The sequence below is a fragment of the Anser brachyrhynchus genome (genome assembly GCF_964034855.1).
Source record: "Anser brachyrhynchus genome assembly, chromosome: 1".
NCBI lineage: Eukaryota > Metazoa > Chordata > Aves > Anseriformes > Anatidae > Anser > Anser brachyrhynchus.
The window spans coordinates 3386125-3402609 of NC_137694.1; the positions used below are offsets into that span (position 1 = coordinate 3386125).

Below are 16485 nucleotides of genomic sequence, written 5' to 3' on the forward strand. Positions count from 1 at the left end.
TCTCTAGTAACTCTGCAGGACAGCGTGCCTGAGAAATGTATTGTTTTCTGCAGCAGCCGTGGGATAATTAACCCTGTCATTTGTGGTTATATGGAGTGCTTTGTTCCACCAGCCTCAGTGCTCTGGGCTTTGGTATCGCTTCTTTTTGGCCATTTCCTCTCAGATCCCTCTATCTGCTAGGAAACAAGGTGATAAATTACTCTCTGCTAACCGCTCTCTGCATTACTGCAGCACCTTGTGAAAAAGTTATCACTAGAGGAGCTGCAGACGATGCTGAACTTCAATTAGGCCCCACTGGCAAATTAGTTCTGCAGGGTGACATTTTCCAATCATGCAACATTAGCATCCTCCCTAATTATGAAAATGTAAAGCTAACTTCTGTTTCATAATAAATTAGTCTTGTTCTCTTGGTATCTAAAACACACAAGCACGCATACAGTGAAGTCTCAATTGAATCTTCTCTTTCTGTTCTGCTGATGCTCAGGATCAGTCACAGCCCAAGTAACCTTCCTTCCCTCTAAAGGTCAGATGTGGTGGGTGCCTGGGAGCACGTCTGATAACACTGGGCAAGGAAAACAGCAGGAAGGGACAAAAAGATGTTGAGGGAGTAGGGCTTTATAGCTCATTTGGGGTGGTGGGCACAGTTTTAGATTCTCTCACATCAGCCAGCATCGTTCTCCAAAGAGGAGGGAAAAGGAGCAGGAGGAAACTTTCCCTCCTCTCCTTCCCCCATTGAGCTTCCCCCAGAGCTTTTTCACCTCTGGCTTACTCAGCGCATTTGTACAATCCTGAGTCCTTTCATCAATGTGTTGGCATATCATTAATGAAGTGAGATTACAGACCTACTATGACACGCCTGACCAAACACATCCCCAACATATCCAGGCAGCAGAGCATATAGGTGGAAGGATATAAGCAAAAGAAGAGGACAAGTAGAAGAATATCGAAGTATTACGCAGACCATGCTTCTCCATCCAAGAACAGTTTCTGTAAGCATCACAAGTCCTCAAAACAAAAAACACAGTCAGTTATTTTTCATACAGTCAGAAGAATAAGAAGAAAGGTCCTTCGTGGAGCCTTTCCACAATGTCATGTTGAATGGAAGTGTCATGTCTCCTTTGTCCTTGTCTTAGAGGAGGGTCTCAGCCACAAATCCACTCCTTCATCCCTCTGCAGCCCCCAAGCTCTTCTGAGTCACTAAAAATAACAAGACATCTATGAATGGCTTGGGAACAGATGAGTTTTCATCCCGGCTGAGCTTGTATTATTAAATCAGTAGGTTAAAGCAACATTAAGGATGCCTGAAAAACAAGGTATCTAATTATTGCATCTCTGCATCAGAAGTAACGTTGAGCTGTAGAGTGGCTGACAAGCAGCTAAATAATGAACTAACAAGCGGGATGGCTGGAGTCTGTCACAGCGCTAATGAAGGTCAGGGTAAGACACCTGCATATTTTAAAGAATGAGACGTGTGCGTCTGAAAATGCCCAGACTGAGCACAATCATTGCTAAGGACTGAAGCTTTGGAGCACACAGGACACATGGTTAAAAGAATTAAAAGCAATTAAAGTACTCAAAGCAGAGAAGGCTTGGGGTTGCTGGAGAAACTGGAGAACCAACAGCAGCTGGAGTGTCACAAGTAGTCCGAGGGAGAAGTTAATTCCACTAAGCAGTAGCCCTATGATGTGACTGATATTTTCCGAAAGACACTGCAATGAGCTTGCAATCTATGGCAAGGAGGAACAGCTGAGGCAAGCGAAGGGGATTTACAGTGCTCTTTTCTATAGAGTAACTTAATTCACCATGAACGCTCTGCAGAAGCAGTTAAATAGGACAAGGGAAAGCACTGTGTAAGCAAACTCACTGCAAAGCCCAGGGAACAAAATGATAGAAAGCACAAACAGAGCTACACAGAGAGCAGGCTGTGAGCAGTGGTTCCCCTGTTTTCAGACACAGTTTACATTTGAAAGCTCATTTATTTTTGCAAAAGGAAGAAAATCAAGCTGGTTTGGTTCAGTAATCAATTGAAAGTTAAGCCTTTACTTTAGGAGCCCATGATGTTAATTGGGTAATGTCCTTCCAAAAACTGCCTGCATAAATACAGAGAAGGGTATTGGGCAAATCCCGTGGTCCTACTGGTTTTGCTGGGCAATGTAAGCCCAAGTTGTAGGCTGTTCCCAACATAACCACAGCCCTCAGTGTTTCTTCTGGGACTCATGTGCTATGTGTAAGTAAAAACCTAACAATAATATAATAATGCAATAAACAGGTAAGAAATAGTAGTGAAGGGGGGGAGAATTTGTTCCCCTAGGACAGCAGAATGTTTCCTCTTGCCTGTTATTTTCCCATGCTCTGAAATAATCCGATTTTTATCTGCCACAGTCCTTTTTTGCCAATCAATTCAATTGCAGCAGCAAGCCGACAAGCGTTTTGAATAATGAGTTTGTTTTTGGGGTCGAAGGGTTTTGCTTGCTCATCCTGGCTTTGGAGAGAGCTGCCTTTGTGTTAGCAATGCCAAAAGGGAGCCAGAGCTGCAAAGCACACTAGGAAGGATCAATACTTTAAATGCATTAACACTGGTGAGTTGCAAATGAAGTTAGCGACTGCTGAGCATCACTGATTTCACAGTAAGTCTCAGTTCAGTTGGTTAATTTCTCTGAAGGATCAATGCCACAGCTGATGGTTACTGAAGTTTCTTCCTTCACCGAGCACAAGGGGGGTTTTGAAATGAACTCTACGGGGGATCACAAACCAACTCGTCCGTGTAAATAAGAGGAGCATGGGTGTGTAATTCTCTTAATCTGTCAAGACTAGCACAGCAAAGACATGAATCATAAAAGCTGAACTAAACCAGCTTCAAATTTCGGATCTAAATTTCACAGTTCCTCTCATTATACGGGGTCAATCAAAACCGGCAGATCCAACCTTGCCCTAGCTTTCAAGGAAATTGGACTTGAAAGCCATGACTTCTATCCAAGCAGAATGCAAGCTTTGTATAAAGTGGGCAATTCTAGTGGCTCATTAATGATAACTTTTTAGGCAATCTTACAGAGACCTTGTGAACTGCTGTCTTTATATACATTGGTCTTTTTTATTTATTTATTTATTTTAATGAGATTGCAGTCAAGTTGCCCTTATGGAAGCAAGCTAGATGTAGACAGAGCATTTTTCTCACACTCCAAGCAAGAGAGAAATGGGATAGGTTGCTGGGAGAATGCAGGCAATGCACTAAGAGGAGATGGAGGAAGGTATGCTGGGAGAAGGAGAGAGCAATCCAAGGAGTGGAAGGAAGGAGAAGACAATGTTTAACCAAAGCAGAGAAACTCTGGCTTGAAAGGCAGCAAAGGGAAACATCAGGAAAGAAAATGGAGAATAAAGGAACTCAACCCAGGCTAAAAATTTTGCATGGATATTACCAAAATTAACTCACCAGACGAGGCTCAGAGAACTCAGCAATAAAATGTGATGAATTGTGTTTTCAGCTATTCAATAATTAAGCTAGTCTGGACTTTCTAAAGGAGGTTCCAACTCCTGTACTCCCTGTTTGGCCATGAGAGCTCCATCGTAACTCTGTATCTCCAATGGACCTGGGTTTTGGTCATATAAATGATAGGAAATTGTAGCACATGATCCCAGCTAAATTTAGGGCCCTGGAACCACAAGTCTGTAACACTCTTACCTCTCCTGTTAGGTACCTGAAGAGATTACATTTTTCAGCTTAGCTTTCAGGTGTAAACAGAAGCACACCTACTGAGGAACAGAGCATTGCAGATGCCCATCCAAGGTAGACACAGATATGAGGCTTTGTCCTTGTTCTGATTTATTTTTTTTTCCATCACAACTTCAAACTGACAAAATTCCCAGCTTTACCTGGAGGAAATTAATGTGTTACATCAACCTTCATACCACTTCTCTGTTACAGGCAAACCCTTTGCTTTTTTCTTGTTTATTATTTCCAGCTCCAAAGGATACAGAAGTTTGGGGGCCAACCTCTTCCAAAACCCCATAGATTTAAATAACAACCCAGCTTTTCAAGTTTTGGTTTGTTGAAAATGGTATTTCCAAACCTTTTCTCCCCTGTGCCATGAAGGCTTGAAACATACCGGTTTCCTTCTTTAAACAGTAGGCAAGAATCATGAGTAATCTACTGATCCCTGGGAAGATGTTGGATCTTTGGAGCTGCTTTATGTGCTTGAAATTTCTTGACTGAAACGAAACAGAAAAAAAGTAGATACTTTTTCATGCATATTTCCACACAGGCAAAAAAAAAAAAAAATCATTTGTATATTGTACCTATTGATACAGGTGGTTTTAGTGTAGAAAAATGTATAATGAGACATGGGATAAAATTGGAGAGCTGTCAACACTGTGCTTTCTTGCTATACATTAAAAAAATCAATCTAGACTAGGACTGTTTTCATGTATAAACAGAATAGGTGGAAAAATTGCAAATTGTTGACAACATTTTCAAATTTTAACCAAAATCAAACAAACAACAATAAAAAACAGAAAGCTTTTTGCACCTGAAAGATTACATTTCCTCTCTCATTTTTAACTCCAAAACAAAGAGCTGATGATGTGCTAGTTTATTTTTCTCTCACACTGATATTAGAAGATTTTCAGCCTAAAAGGGAGAATGCATCAAAACTATTGTCATTGTCAACAGTACTAAAAATTTCACAAATTCTACTCAACCATCAGTATGGCTGATGGCATCACAGGGTTCACCCCTGGATCAAATATATCTCCAAGTGCACAGAACAGGAAGGAGCCTTCCAAGGCAAAGTTCCCCTTGAGGGAACATGTCCCCAAATTCTAAGAATAATAAAAATAAGGAGACTTGAAGGAGAAGTCAAGGGATTTGATGACAGAAGAACTATAATCACTGCCAAGTCTCTGGTCCATCCGTTGTGCTAGGTTGTTTTACCAGTTGTGTCTTCCCAAGAGAAACTGTTGGCTGGACATTTTCATCTACATCACAAGAAGGCTTTAAAGTTGATGCTCATGAAATAGTTTTCCTAGAGATTAAAATTCTTCCTAAATCTTATTAGCTGGAATTTGCCTGGCACTCTGAGGATGGTTTTCTAATCTCTTTTCTGGATGGCCTCATTTCCCACAGAGATGTACAAGGCTTTGGAAAAACTTGCAGAGAGGTTCAGGCCTCAATACTGATACCTCCTGGAAACAACAGCAACAGATTATTGTGCAGTGATATGTTTCTTCTCATCAGTTTGGAGTTTAGAGCCTAGACACCTCACTGAGTATCTCCTTTTCACTCTATTCTGCAACTGATGCAGGGGAATATAAAGAACCAGGTTTTATCTAACAACAGTTGCAAGAAAACATGGAGGTGGTTAGAAGATAAGCATGTCAGGGTTTGAAAGGCTTTTGGGGTAGATTAACACTAGTTTAACCAACTGTTAATTATGGAAAGCATATTTATTATATTGTTATATTAGTATTTATTTATTTATACAATATCACTGGGAACGGTGATGTGACTGCAGGGACTACGCAGAACTGATCTGTATTTCCATTCTGACCAACTCCATATAGTATAAATTGTCTTGGTTGGGGGATTTTTCTTCAAGAAAAGACCCATCAATTATTTTTGAGAGAAAACTGGGTAGTCATAACTTCTTAGACAAGTTGAGGCAAGGAAGCTGACGTGTATTTTTTTTTCATCACAGGAACAATGATAATTCAAAAGCTTATTTCAAGCAACTGAGATAGGAGTTGTTCTTCCTCTCCTTCATTCTTCACAGCTTTACACTTTCTTAAATACTTTGACACAGTTGTTCTCTCTGAGCTAGATAGTGTTTTGTATCAGCCCATTCTGACCAGCACTGGAAAGTCATCCTTCACTCCTTATTTCCCAGGCCATCAACAAGTGAGCTGATAACCATCTATTTTCTGTTACAAGACCCTTCCACACTCCCACCAGAGCCTCCCTCTAACCTGATTTAAAGTAAACACCTGTTGAAACGAAGAACTGCCACAAGGTTAGGAGATTTAACTGTTTCAGATCATCATTTTGTCAATGTTCAGCACACATTGGACAGCTCTTTCTCAATTCCCCCTATCAAGAACAGCACTCCCGTTCCTGAATTAAGACTCCTCAACATGCATGTATTAATGCTAATAAGTAAAACCAACTGATATTACTTAGGATCAGTGCCCGCCAGGGAAACTAAATAGACCTCTTTAACAGATGGATGGCCTTATATTTCAGTGGTATTGATCTAGGGAAGTTGAAATGTTATTTTGCCCATATTTCTGCTTGCAAAAGTCTTCGATGCCATGCAAAATTATTCAGCAGACTGGCTGTGGATTACAGTCTGTAGCCATTAGCAGACTCCAGTGTTAAAAAAGATTTGTTCTAAGCCTCTAGAAACAGTACATGTGGCCCTGATTCTATTCATATTAATCTAAACAGGAGAAATTCTGCTCATTGAAGAACTTATTTCTTCATAAGTAAGAAAGACTAGATTCAAACTTCCAACAATAGCTACATGTCATCCAGGATGGGCTTACACATATTGGTTGCACTGGGTGCAACATATACATGGACGGACTTGGCTTACTGTTACACCAAACACAGAATGATTGTTAGAATACACACTTTGAACAGAAGTGATGTAGATTTGAATTTCTTAACCAGCTCCAGGCATTGAATAAAGCATGATACAGTACAGTGGATATTCTGTCCTATATGAAATACCTACAAATCAACTTCTTTGATCCCAAGAAGGGATTTTTACTGAAGGACATGAGCATCTCATAACTGCCAACACTCCCAAACTCGTGGCATACCCCTAGCAGATAATGTTGAACAAGGCTACACCCCCACCTGACAACCCAGGAGGGCAGGGGATGAAAGTGGATGACTTTGACCCCTTTAGTTTTCACTTGGACTCTTATGCTCTCAGATAAGAGACAAGAGGTTGGGGTTATACAAAACCTCAAAAAGGGATTTCAGGAGAGCAAAAGCCTCATTTCATTAAACCTCAACTTCATTTAGTGTTTTGCTCCATTCTTGCTGTGGCAAAGCACTGCAGGAGTTTGGGTGAATGAAGAAGAGGAAACCTAGCAAAAGTCAGGCAAATCTGGCCTCCAGGATGGACTCTGCTCCCTTTGAAGGAGAGAGGAAAAGAAGAAGGCATAAAGGCAGAAAGCCCCACAGAAAACCTCAGGACTGTTGCAGCTCCTGGAAGAAATCGAGCTCGGTGGCCTCATTAAACAGGGCCATGCTTTGGGGTGGCAACACTTTTATAAAAAGCAGCAGCTCCTTCCCCACACCTGTGAACAGGGGCAATGGCATTGACCTTCCTTTGGAAAAGCACACAGGGATTTAAGGACAGAAAGTGCTGCTTCAGCACTGCTATTTTTATTCAGGAGAAGTGCTTCAGAGGAAGGTTTTTTAGTACTTTTTTTTTTTTTTACTTTTTTTTTTTTCTCATCCAAGTCCACTAAGGGCATTCAGCTCTCATCCCTTCTGGGCTGCTTGGATGCAAAACAGCACACGCAACTTCTGTGCCTCTGTGTCTCACCTGACAGCGCTTTGATTTGCGTGAGAACCTGCCTAAGATGTGGGGCAATTAATTAGGCAATCCCCAGCAGAATTGGTTTAGGCTTTCAGGATGGTGCAATGTTGCTTTCCTCTCTTTGAAAGAAGGAGATCCTTTAAAAGTGTTTAGAGAAATGAGCTGCTCAGCTGGCTCTAGGCAAGGTCTTCTCTGAGTCCTGGCCACTTTTCACTTGGAGATTTCTTGGTTATGCCTTTTCTGCCGGGGGACAGGGACTGAAACCGAGACGCTGCAGGAGAGGTTTCTCCCTTCAGGTTTTCAGTCCTTTTTTTGCTGATTCAAAGATATGGATATTTTGTTTGAATAATTAGCTGCAGCTTTTATCTGAACTGAGCCTTGAGGCGCTCCATAATTTTTCCCATTGCTGGCTCCGATGTTCCTATTACAGATGTGGGATTTATATTCTTTTGGCCTGTTACAAATTCAGATCAGATAGTTGGTCTTTTCCCTGAACTGACCAGAGCTCAGCATGGTTTTACTTCCTCCCTAGAGCTAGGTGGATGAAGAAAGCATCACAAGTGCAGACTCTTCAAGCTAAATATGCAAGGTCCCTTCTGCAGAGACTGAGGCAGATGCCTTTAGCTTTCTCCTCCCCACCTTATGTGCTATCCAAATCCTGGATTGCCTTTTAAAACATTTAACTGAGGGAAGCCGTTTGTTTCCCTTGATCTGTTTACAGACAGGAGAGAATATTTTAAGACCAGAGGAAGCAGCACATTTTGCCCTGCAGCAGCTACAGCGTGCTGTATGTCAGAGGGAGATTGATAACTTCATAGCCCAGCCCATCTCTGAAAAACTAAACACCTGCTCGCCCCAGAGCCAGTTCCTCTGCATAACAAGGGAAGATTTGCAAGACTGGAGCCATCAAAGCTGTACTTTTGGCTGTAGCTGGGGCAGGGTTTGCTTTGTTTCCCTTCTAGTAGGGTGGTAGAGGTGGGTCATTGAGATGGAGTAGGGGAGCTTAAAAGGAAGACAAGAAGAGAGTTTTGGGGAGATTCTGGTGACATTGAGGATGACCATTAGGAGGATACCTTAAGGAACTCAAACAGTCCTGAAATCTCAGTTCCTATTTGAGGTCCTTTTAGCTAGAATCAAGAATGTTCCTCCAGCCTCATGTCACTGCAAGTGCCTGTGTCCTCAGCCCTTGAGCCAGAGAGGAAGCACCCTGGGAAATTTGGGATTTGGGCTGCAAGGCAATCTTTTATCCTCTTCCTGAAATTGGGAGTTGGTCAGCCAACAGTCCCAAGTGCATTAAGGATGTTGCTGGGAGTATGAGTCTGAAGGGAAGGGGAGGATGAGGTGAATTGATGCCTGTTAAGTTCTTGTTAGTCTAAGCAGGAACAAAACCACAGATTTTGGCAACCCCTGAAGCAAGGGAGGGGATGCAACCCTAGGTTGGAAGTCCCTCGGCAGGGGAATGGGCACCATCAGCAATGTACATCTACCTGTACGGAATAAATTGGTGGTTGAGGAGGAAGCTGTAGGGATCTGTGTGCACAGAGAGAGTAATTCCAACTCATTCTGTGGCATCTGGGTTCAGAGCATCTCCAGACCAGAGTCTGTGCAGCACACCTCCAATGCTGCAGTGCTGCTGATGTGTGGGAAGGAGGGGGAGAGAGGGAAATTGGAGAGAGGAGCACTGTTACCAGAGCTGGCATTTTAATATTGAAAGGTTGTGAAATCTAATAAGAGCTACAAGGGAGGTTGATGTATTTTTTCCTCATGCTACGATGAAATTGGGATTCAATAAGTAAATGTGACAGAATATGCAATTTCCCATAGATTTCATGCAGCAGGGCGCTTCCTGCGTAATAACCTTAAACCAGTATTTTTTTCCTTACCCCAGCTAAGATCTCTTGCCTCCCATCTTATCTGAATAATAGTTCATCCCCATAAAGTGCAGCCTGCCACTTCAGCTGCAGCTTATCACTGCCTGATGGTACATGGCAGACAAAAGTAAATATTTTTTCCACCTTTTTTTTCTTCATAAATGATATCTTCCTGCTTCTTCCTGTGAGAAATAGGCCTGAGCTGTGATGTGTGGGGGAGGACTAATTCTTAGTTGGCTTAGGTATCTTTTATGGTGCTCAGCTGTAAAGGGCCCTTAAAACGTTTTTCATTAAGATCTCTTGGAGATGCCTTTCCTTGGTAGGCCGTATCAACAGCTGTAGAGATGAAAGGAAAACTGCAGCAGTTCCCATCCCATGCGAAGAAATCCACATCCTAAAGGTAATTCCCTGAGGAACATCACACATTGAACATGGGTTCATGACCCGGATCCACATGGTGGACTGGATCTGACATTGGATCTGATTTTGAGGTTGTCCTTCCTTTAAATTAGGGGGTTGGACCCAATAACCTTCAGAGGCCATTCACCACCTAAACTATTTTATGGCTCTGTGCATAGTTATGTTTTAAAACTCCTGGTGTGAAGGGTGAACTAGAGGTGTGCACAGATGAAGGGCACGGGGACATAATCACAAGTGCTCGAATGCCTACATTTTCACCCATTATTGCCTGTCAGCAGAGCTGCAGTAATGACCTGTCCCTGTAACCCTCCCCTGCCTCATTTTTGCAGCATGAGCCTCTCCCATGAGCTGTCCATATGCCCTTAACTCCCCCTTGCCACAAACAAACTGCTCTCGCTTAACCTACTAACTGAGCTTTATTTCTACATGTGCCCTGGCCAGGAACTGAACCATGTTAGCTCAGGTTGCTGCCCATTCCTAATCATCCAAGGCAGTGAAGTTAAAAAGGATTATTAATCAATAAACAATCTCGCTGTAAGCAAACACCTTTTCCTTTGTAGCATAAGGGAGGCAGGAGCACACAGGCAGGCAGTCCCCGCAGTTTGAGTTAACCTCTTGAGCTGCCCAACTCTCTGCTTTCTTGACATGGCAAGATTATGCCCTTCTGTCCACTTTCACCCTTCCTCCTGCCAACCACAGCACATCCAGAGTCAAGGGATACCCAGGGCAGCTAAAAATTACCTCCTCCTCCTCTCTCTGCTCCCGGTATAGGAGCAGCATCCTGGAGGATGAATTCCCCATCACTACCAGGTTTGAGAGCTGCAGTAATAACATGTGCATAATGACAGCCTCCCTCCTTCCCTACCATCAAAAGGCTCGTTCTTTGTTATCGCAGGCACTTTGATTTTGTCTTACCGCTTTTCAAGCTGAGTGTATGATGATTTTATTGGTGTGCCATGTTATTTCTGCCTGCCCTCGGGAGGCGGAGGCTTAGATGACAGCACTGGTGAGGCAGGTGAGTGGCATTTTTTAGCTGTCCTCTGGCTATGCTGAATGAAAAAAAAAGAAAAGCCACAAAATGTGTTAGCTCATACGCAGCACAAAAGGAAACCCCATGCAACTACAACAACCTGTAATGCTCACTCCAAGATGAGGAGGGTCAGACCCTGATCTGGCATCGTAAGCAGTGGTACTGCTCTGCCTCCAACACTTGGCTTGAATTCCAGCTCAGGATTCGAGTGTCTAAATGTAATGGCCCATCTGATTCAGTGGAACTTATTGTCATTGCCAGTTAACTTGAGTTGATATCAAGATAACAGCCTATGAGCAGTTTCTGTGTGGTCCTGATCACTGGTATTGATTTCAATAAGGTGCGGGCTGGATCCTTGACACTCTAATTCTGAAATCAATGGAGCTGGGACGATTCACTCCGCCTGAGCGCCGGGGAAATCAGGTACATGCCTTTAACAATAAACCAGTGATTTAAATTATTTGTGCAGTTCTTTAAGGAGCCTTGGCAGGCAAAGCAGGGATCCTGGAGATGTAGATAACATGCTAACCAAGTGAAAATTCAAACATCTTGACCAAAGAAGGGAAGAGAAGGAATTCTCTCAGATTCTCACTCAAAACACTGACTGGTGCATTTATTGAAAGCCAGTGAAAGAAATTGAGGTCATCTTATCCTAGGGAAAGCAAGACTTCAGGTGCACCAGCACTCAGATTCATTTGGGATTAAATATAGGGGTAAAGACAAAGTGGATTTGAGTTGTGAGTCCCATATGATTATTCAAAGCGATTTGGACCTAACATTGATAATGGCTCCTGTTCCCAGCATCCTATCCTCAGGTCCAAAACAACAAGTAAAGCAAGACAGAACAGGTCAGCAAAGCTATTAAGGAGCAGACAAAGCAGGTGGGGAAGGTGTTGGAGGTCCACCTGCCATTGCTGGTGGAGCTGTGTAGGATGCTGCATGCTGCAGCTATGGCAAATGTGCACAACCCACAATCTAAGCAGAACCCTGGAAGAATGGTACTGAGGAAGGTTTCTCTCCACAAAGACTAGAAACGATCTTTATGCCTTCATCTGACTCAGGAGAGATCATGATCCCTGCACGTGTGAGGCTGAGAGCCTGCTCCACTGACAATATGAAGGTAAGCAGAGTTGTGGTTTGGTGCCTGGCTTAAGGTTGGCACTTGTTGGAGTTAAGGTTGTTGGAGAGGTAGCACGTCTGGAAGTCACCTACCCAGTGCTCCTCAGGAAATGACCTGCTAGTGAGGGATGCATCACAGTCAAGAGAAAAACCTCCTGCACTGAGACCTTTGAGATGTTTTACCCTGATTGTTACACACCAGAGGAATGACATTGTTACAATCAAACCCACTCTATCATGCCCTCTAGAAGAGGCAAGTAGTAGCCCAGAAATCACTTTTAGTGTTGTAGTCACACATTTTCAAGAGGGTGGACCAAAGGCTAGTATGCTGATCTGCTGCAAGACCTGGCTGCACTAAAGAAAGTCAACTTCCAGACAGCCCAATGGCCTCAACCAGCACCTCCAACATCGTTCCTCATTGCATTTAAGAACTGGCCATTCCTTGCAGGCAGGGAAGCCCCAGACAGATCCTGTAGGCTGCAATGCTCCTTGACCCTGCCTAATTCCTTTTGGGTTCGCTGAATACCAGCCATGAGCCATCCAAGCACACAATCCCCCAAAGGACTGTTGCCACATCCTGGTACCCCGCCACATCTGTCTCCTTACCTTAAGCCCTACTTAACCAATTTTTAACTTCCTCAAAGCCAAGATTTGTCTCAAATCATTCTGGGAGCTGAGTTCCAGACTAAAGGCCACCAGACTGTTCACCAGGCAGACTGGTGCTCTAGCAATCACAAGACTCCAAAAAGTTTGACCCATCACTGAGCTCTGGACACGGGTTCCTCACCTGGGGACCGCTATGCCTGTGCCAGTGCTGTAGCCTAATAAATAAAACTGGGTTTCCCTGCTGTTAGCTTCTTCCCTCCCTTTCTCCAGGAAATGCAAAGTAACTCAGACTACATGGTTTCCATCGGGGCTGAGCCTGTTATCAATTTGTGCAGGTGGGAGACGATTGCTGAAGGAAATGGCAATAGGACAACTGCAGTGATTATCTGGGAATGACAGAAGGTTGCGCTCTGTATTTCTCCTCTCTCAGTGGCTTCCAGATCAGCTCAGCTCCATTTGGACAGGAAAAGAAGGTGTTGCTCTTCCCTTACTCTCGGTGCCAGGAAGGACACCCGGCATGCAAGAAATCCATCTGTCCATCACACAACATCCCCTAAGGGGAGAAATCCTGCATCAGGGACCTCAGCAGCAGTTTGGAGGGTGGTATATAGGGGGCGTCACGGACTGTGGTTCTCTCCTTTCTTCCCATCTGTACAGAGCAGTTGGGAATGGAAGTGGAGGAGGGAGCTGGAAGGGTGAAGAAGGAATACAGTCCTAAGTGCTCCTAGATCACTGGATCATCTTTCCCCTGAGTGTGCACTGCGGAAATGATTTCTGAGCTTTCTGCCTGTGACCTACAGCTGGGCATCAGCATACCACTGCAACCTCCCTCTCTCAATGATTGAATGTGGCTCCTTTATAAACTACCACTTTGTTTCTCTGGGTCTCTGATTGCTCCAATAAATGCTCTCCTTCACAGGGGAGCCTAAAACACTTATCCCGTTCTACTTCCACCCCCCTTGAAGGTTTACACATTGTTTGCAAACAGAATTTCCCCTGATGCTGCCTAAGTGGTGTCTTTTTCCCCGAAGCACCAGACAAGGTGTGCAGAGAGAGGTGGAGTGACACAGCCAACCACCCTGCCTGGCTCTGTTCCCTGTGGGGATGGGAAGTGACACATTTCCACGAGGTAATTACATGTTGTCATTTCACCGCATGCCATGCGCTGCTTTGTGGGAAACTTTAAAGTCCCTTGAAACATTTTTTGAGAGAACTATTCCGAGGTGATGGCTGTGAAGGCAGATTATTCCCCTGTAACCTGGGGGCAGCCTTCAGAAGTATTACTCAGGCAATACACAGAGGCACTTGAGATTTTTTTTCAAGATCCTTCTAAAGACGTAATTCTGCAAAGCAGAGCTAAACCCCCTTGTATTTAAAATTAAACCTGATCCAAGAGTCAGATGCTAAACTCAATAAGACATGGGACACGATGCAAATCCAGATGTTGATCTCAATTCCCAAGTGTCCCAGGCCATGCCTGGGCTGAAACTTTACTCCAGATGTTCATCCTCACGTCCAAGGCTGAAGTCTGTTACTACATCTCTGCAGACCCCTCCAAACCCCCAGTGAGCGGAAACAAAGAGTGGTGGTGAGTGGCTGCTCCCTGGAGCAGGAGGAGGAGATGAATAGCAGGAAAGCCGGAGTATTTGCAAGGAGAAGTGCAGCTTTCACACACGCTCCTCTGAATCCCACACAGATGTTCTGGGTGACACTGCCCACGTCCCTTGTTTGCTCTTTGGGAATATTCCTACAAAAGGATGCTTGTTCACACTAGCATTCAGGGAATGGACTTTTTTTTCCAACAAATATCCACATATAAATAAGAACAAATGCAGACAGGTGAAAAAATAATAATAATGTTTCTCCTTTGGTTCCCACCTTTCACTTCCCCTCTTTCCAGGCATTCAGCCACCCATTTGGTAGCAAAAGCACATACTTCCCATAACCTTTCACTTGTCACTGCCAGTCCTAGAGTGGAGAATAGCAGGGAACCATTTGGAAACTTCCTGTTGGTTTGAAGCAGTTTACCCAAACTATCCAGACAACAGTAATGAATAATCATAAGCATTCACTGAGATCAGAATCTGTTCTGGGACAGATGAAAAGAGCTACAACCATCCCTCTGCAATGAATAACTCAGCTAGAGTTAAGTAACTTAGCTAGAGTGGAGAAATGAACTTGGAAAATAGGCTATTTAATTGATTTACTGGGGAGGAGGAAGATGAAGATCAGAGGGACTGAGGAATTTATGGACCCCACTAGGATGGTTTAAGTGGCCAAGCTAAGAAGAGCTGGGAGGTGGTTTGGAGGGGTAACAAACACAAGACCTTTACGTTCTCAGGACAGCCAGCCCCTTTCAGCATGGACAAGTAAAACAGCATAGAAAGCCCCAGCTAAAATGATCTGGTTTGCACATGGTGAATCAGAGGGAAAAGTTTTGTGAGCTGCAGCTATTGTGCTGCAATTAGTCCAACAAAGATTGTGCCAGAGAAGATAGTGAAGAAAAAAAAAAAAACAAAAAAACCATTATTTTAAGGTGAGGGGAAAACACAGATCTACATAAGACATAAGAAAAACATTTGAGGACAGAGAAGCAGTATGTTTCTAATAACTGTTGCTCACCTCTTTAAGCACAAGATTTCAGTAGTCCCTTTTTCTCATTAGACTGGCGAGCATTATTTACAGTGGTGACAGCTTCAGATTCCCTAATTTTCATTTGGACCTGGAATTCCCTTCTCCACCCAAGGTTGATGCTGCTTTGCAATGCCAAACTCATCACCTCAATTCCCCTGAGCTTTGACAGATGGAATTAGGATATAGCAGTAGTGCAGCAAGACTGCAGGTGGTGGGTTTCAAACCACTGACTTCAGCACTAAAGTGCTTGTAGCTCCCATTTTAAACCAAGTTGGCTTCCCTGAGGAGACCACCAGGCTCTCCCAGACATTGCAGCAAGCTGCTAGAGGGAGACAGACTCGAACAGCCCAGTGCAATGCTAATAAATGGCATTAGGAGCAACTTACCCTTTCTGGTGGAGTAAAGCCATTGTGGGGGAGAAAATTGCACAAGGTTTCTTCATCTGTAAATTTCCCTAAACTGCACCTAAAGTGCTGGCTGTTTCCAGAGGCAGAATTACTCTTATATGCACTTTTGCAGAAAATAGAACTATCATAAATTTTCCTCACTGAAAGCCAGATAGAAGCAGTAGCAATAATAATACTAATAGTAAAATAAAAGTAGCAACTGTAGCAATAATAATAATATTAATAATATTAATAATAATAATAATGCACTATCTTGGCCTCACCAGAGCTTTTCTTCAGGGAACTGATCCAGATTACAGGGGAAAGGGAGTGAGACTTTTTAAAGCTGGGTTTTGTTACTGATCAAATTCACTGCAGCTGTGTGAATGTTTTATCTGGACACAAGAAAGGGGCCAGAGTCTCACTGGGAGCAATCTGGGAAGTAGGTGAGAGCTGTTTCCTTCAGCAACAGTGTGTTATAAACTGAATTGTGACCAATTACCATTGCTTAGTTTAATGAAGATATTTAAGATAAATAAAATAAGAAAACATAGACAGTAAGGAAACACCAAAAAGTTTCCCACAGAGAAAAGACAGCACAAACCAGAACCAGACAAGGGGTTCATGAATTGGATACTCTATTTTGATAAACTTTATGTTTTTAATTCTGTGATTCTGTCGTACATTTCACACCCAGTTAAGGTGGGTGCAGATTTCCCTTTGCCCACATCTGCAGAGAGCTTCCAGCTCTGCAGAGAACAATAAATGTGCAAGGGAAGAGAGGCAGAACATCATCGTCTGAAGGGTTTGGGGCAGGGTGGTATCGTGGTCTTACTGCCACCCTTACTGCTCCCTCTGCTCCCTCCCACACCTCC

The 16485-nt window shown here is 43.4% G+C and overlaps 1 long non-coding RNA gene across 1 annotated transcript; it reads right to left on the reverse strand.

Moving 5' to 3' along the window:
- Positions 1-9259: 9259 nt before the first annotated feature.
- LOC308188266 lies at positions 9260-15909 on the reverse strand. The gene is made up of 3 exons (XR_013945304.1): positions 15611-15909; positions 10751-10884; positions 9260-9751 (listed from the first exon to the last, which is right to left on the reverse strand). It is a non-coding gene; the product is annotated as an uncharacterized lncRNA (long non-coding RNA).
- Between the last annotated feature and the right edge of the window lie 576 nt (positions 15910-16485).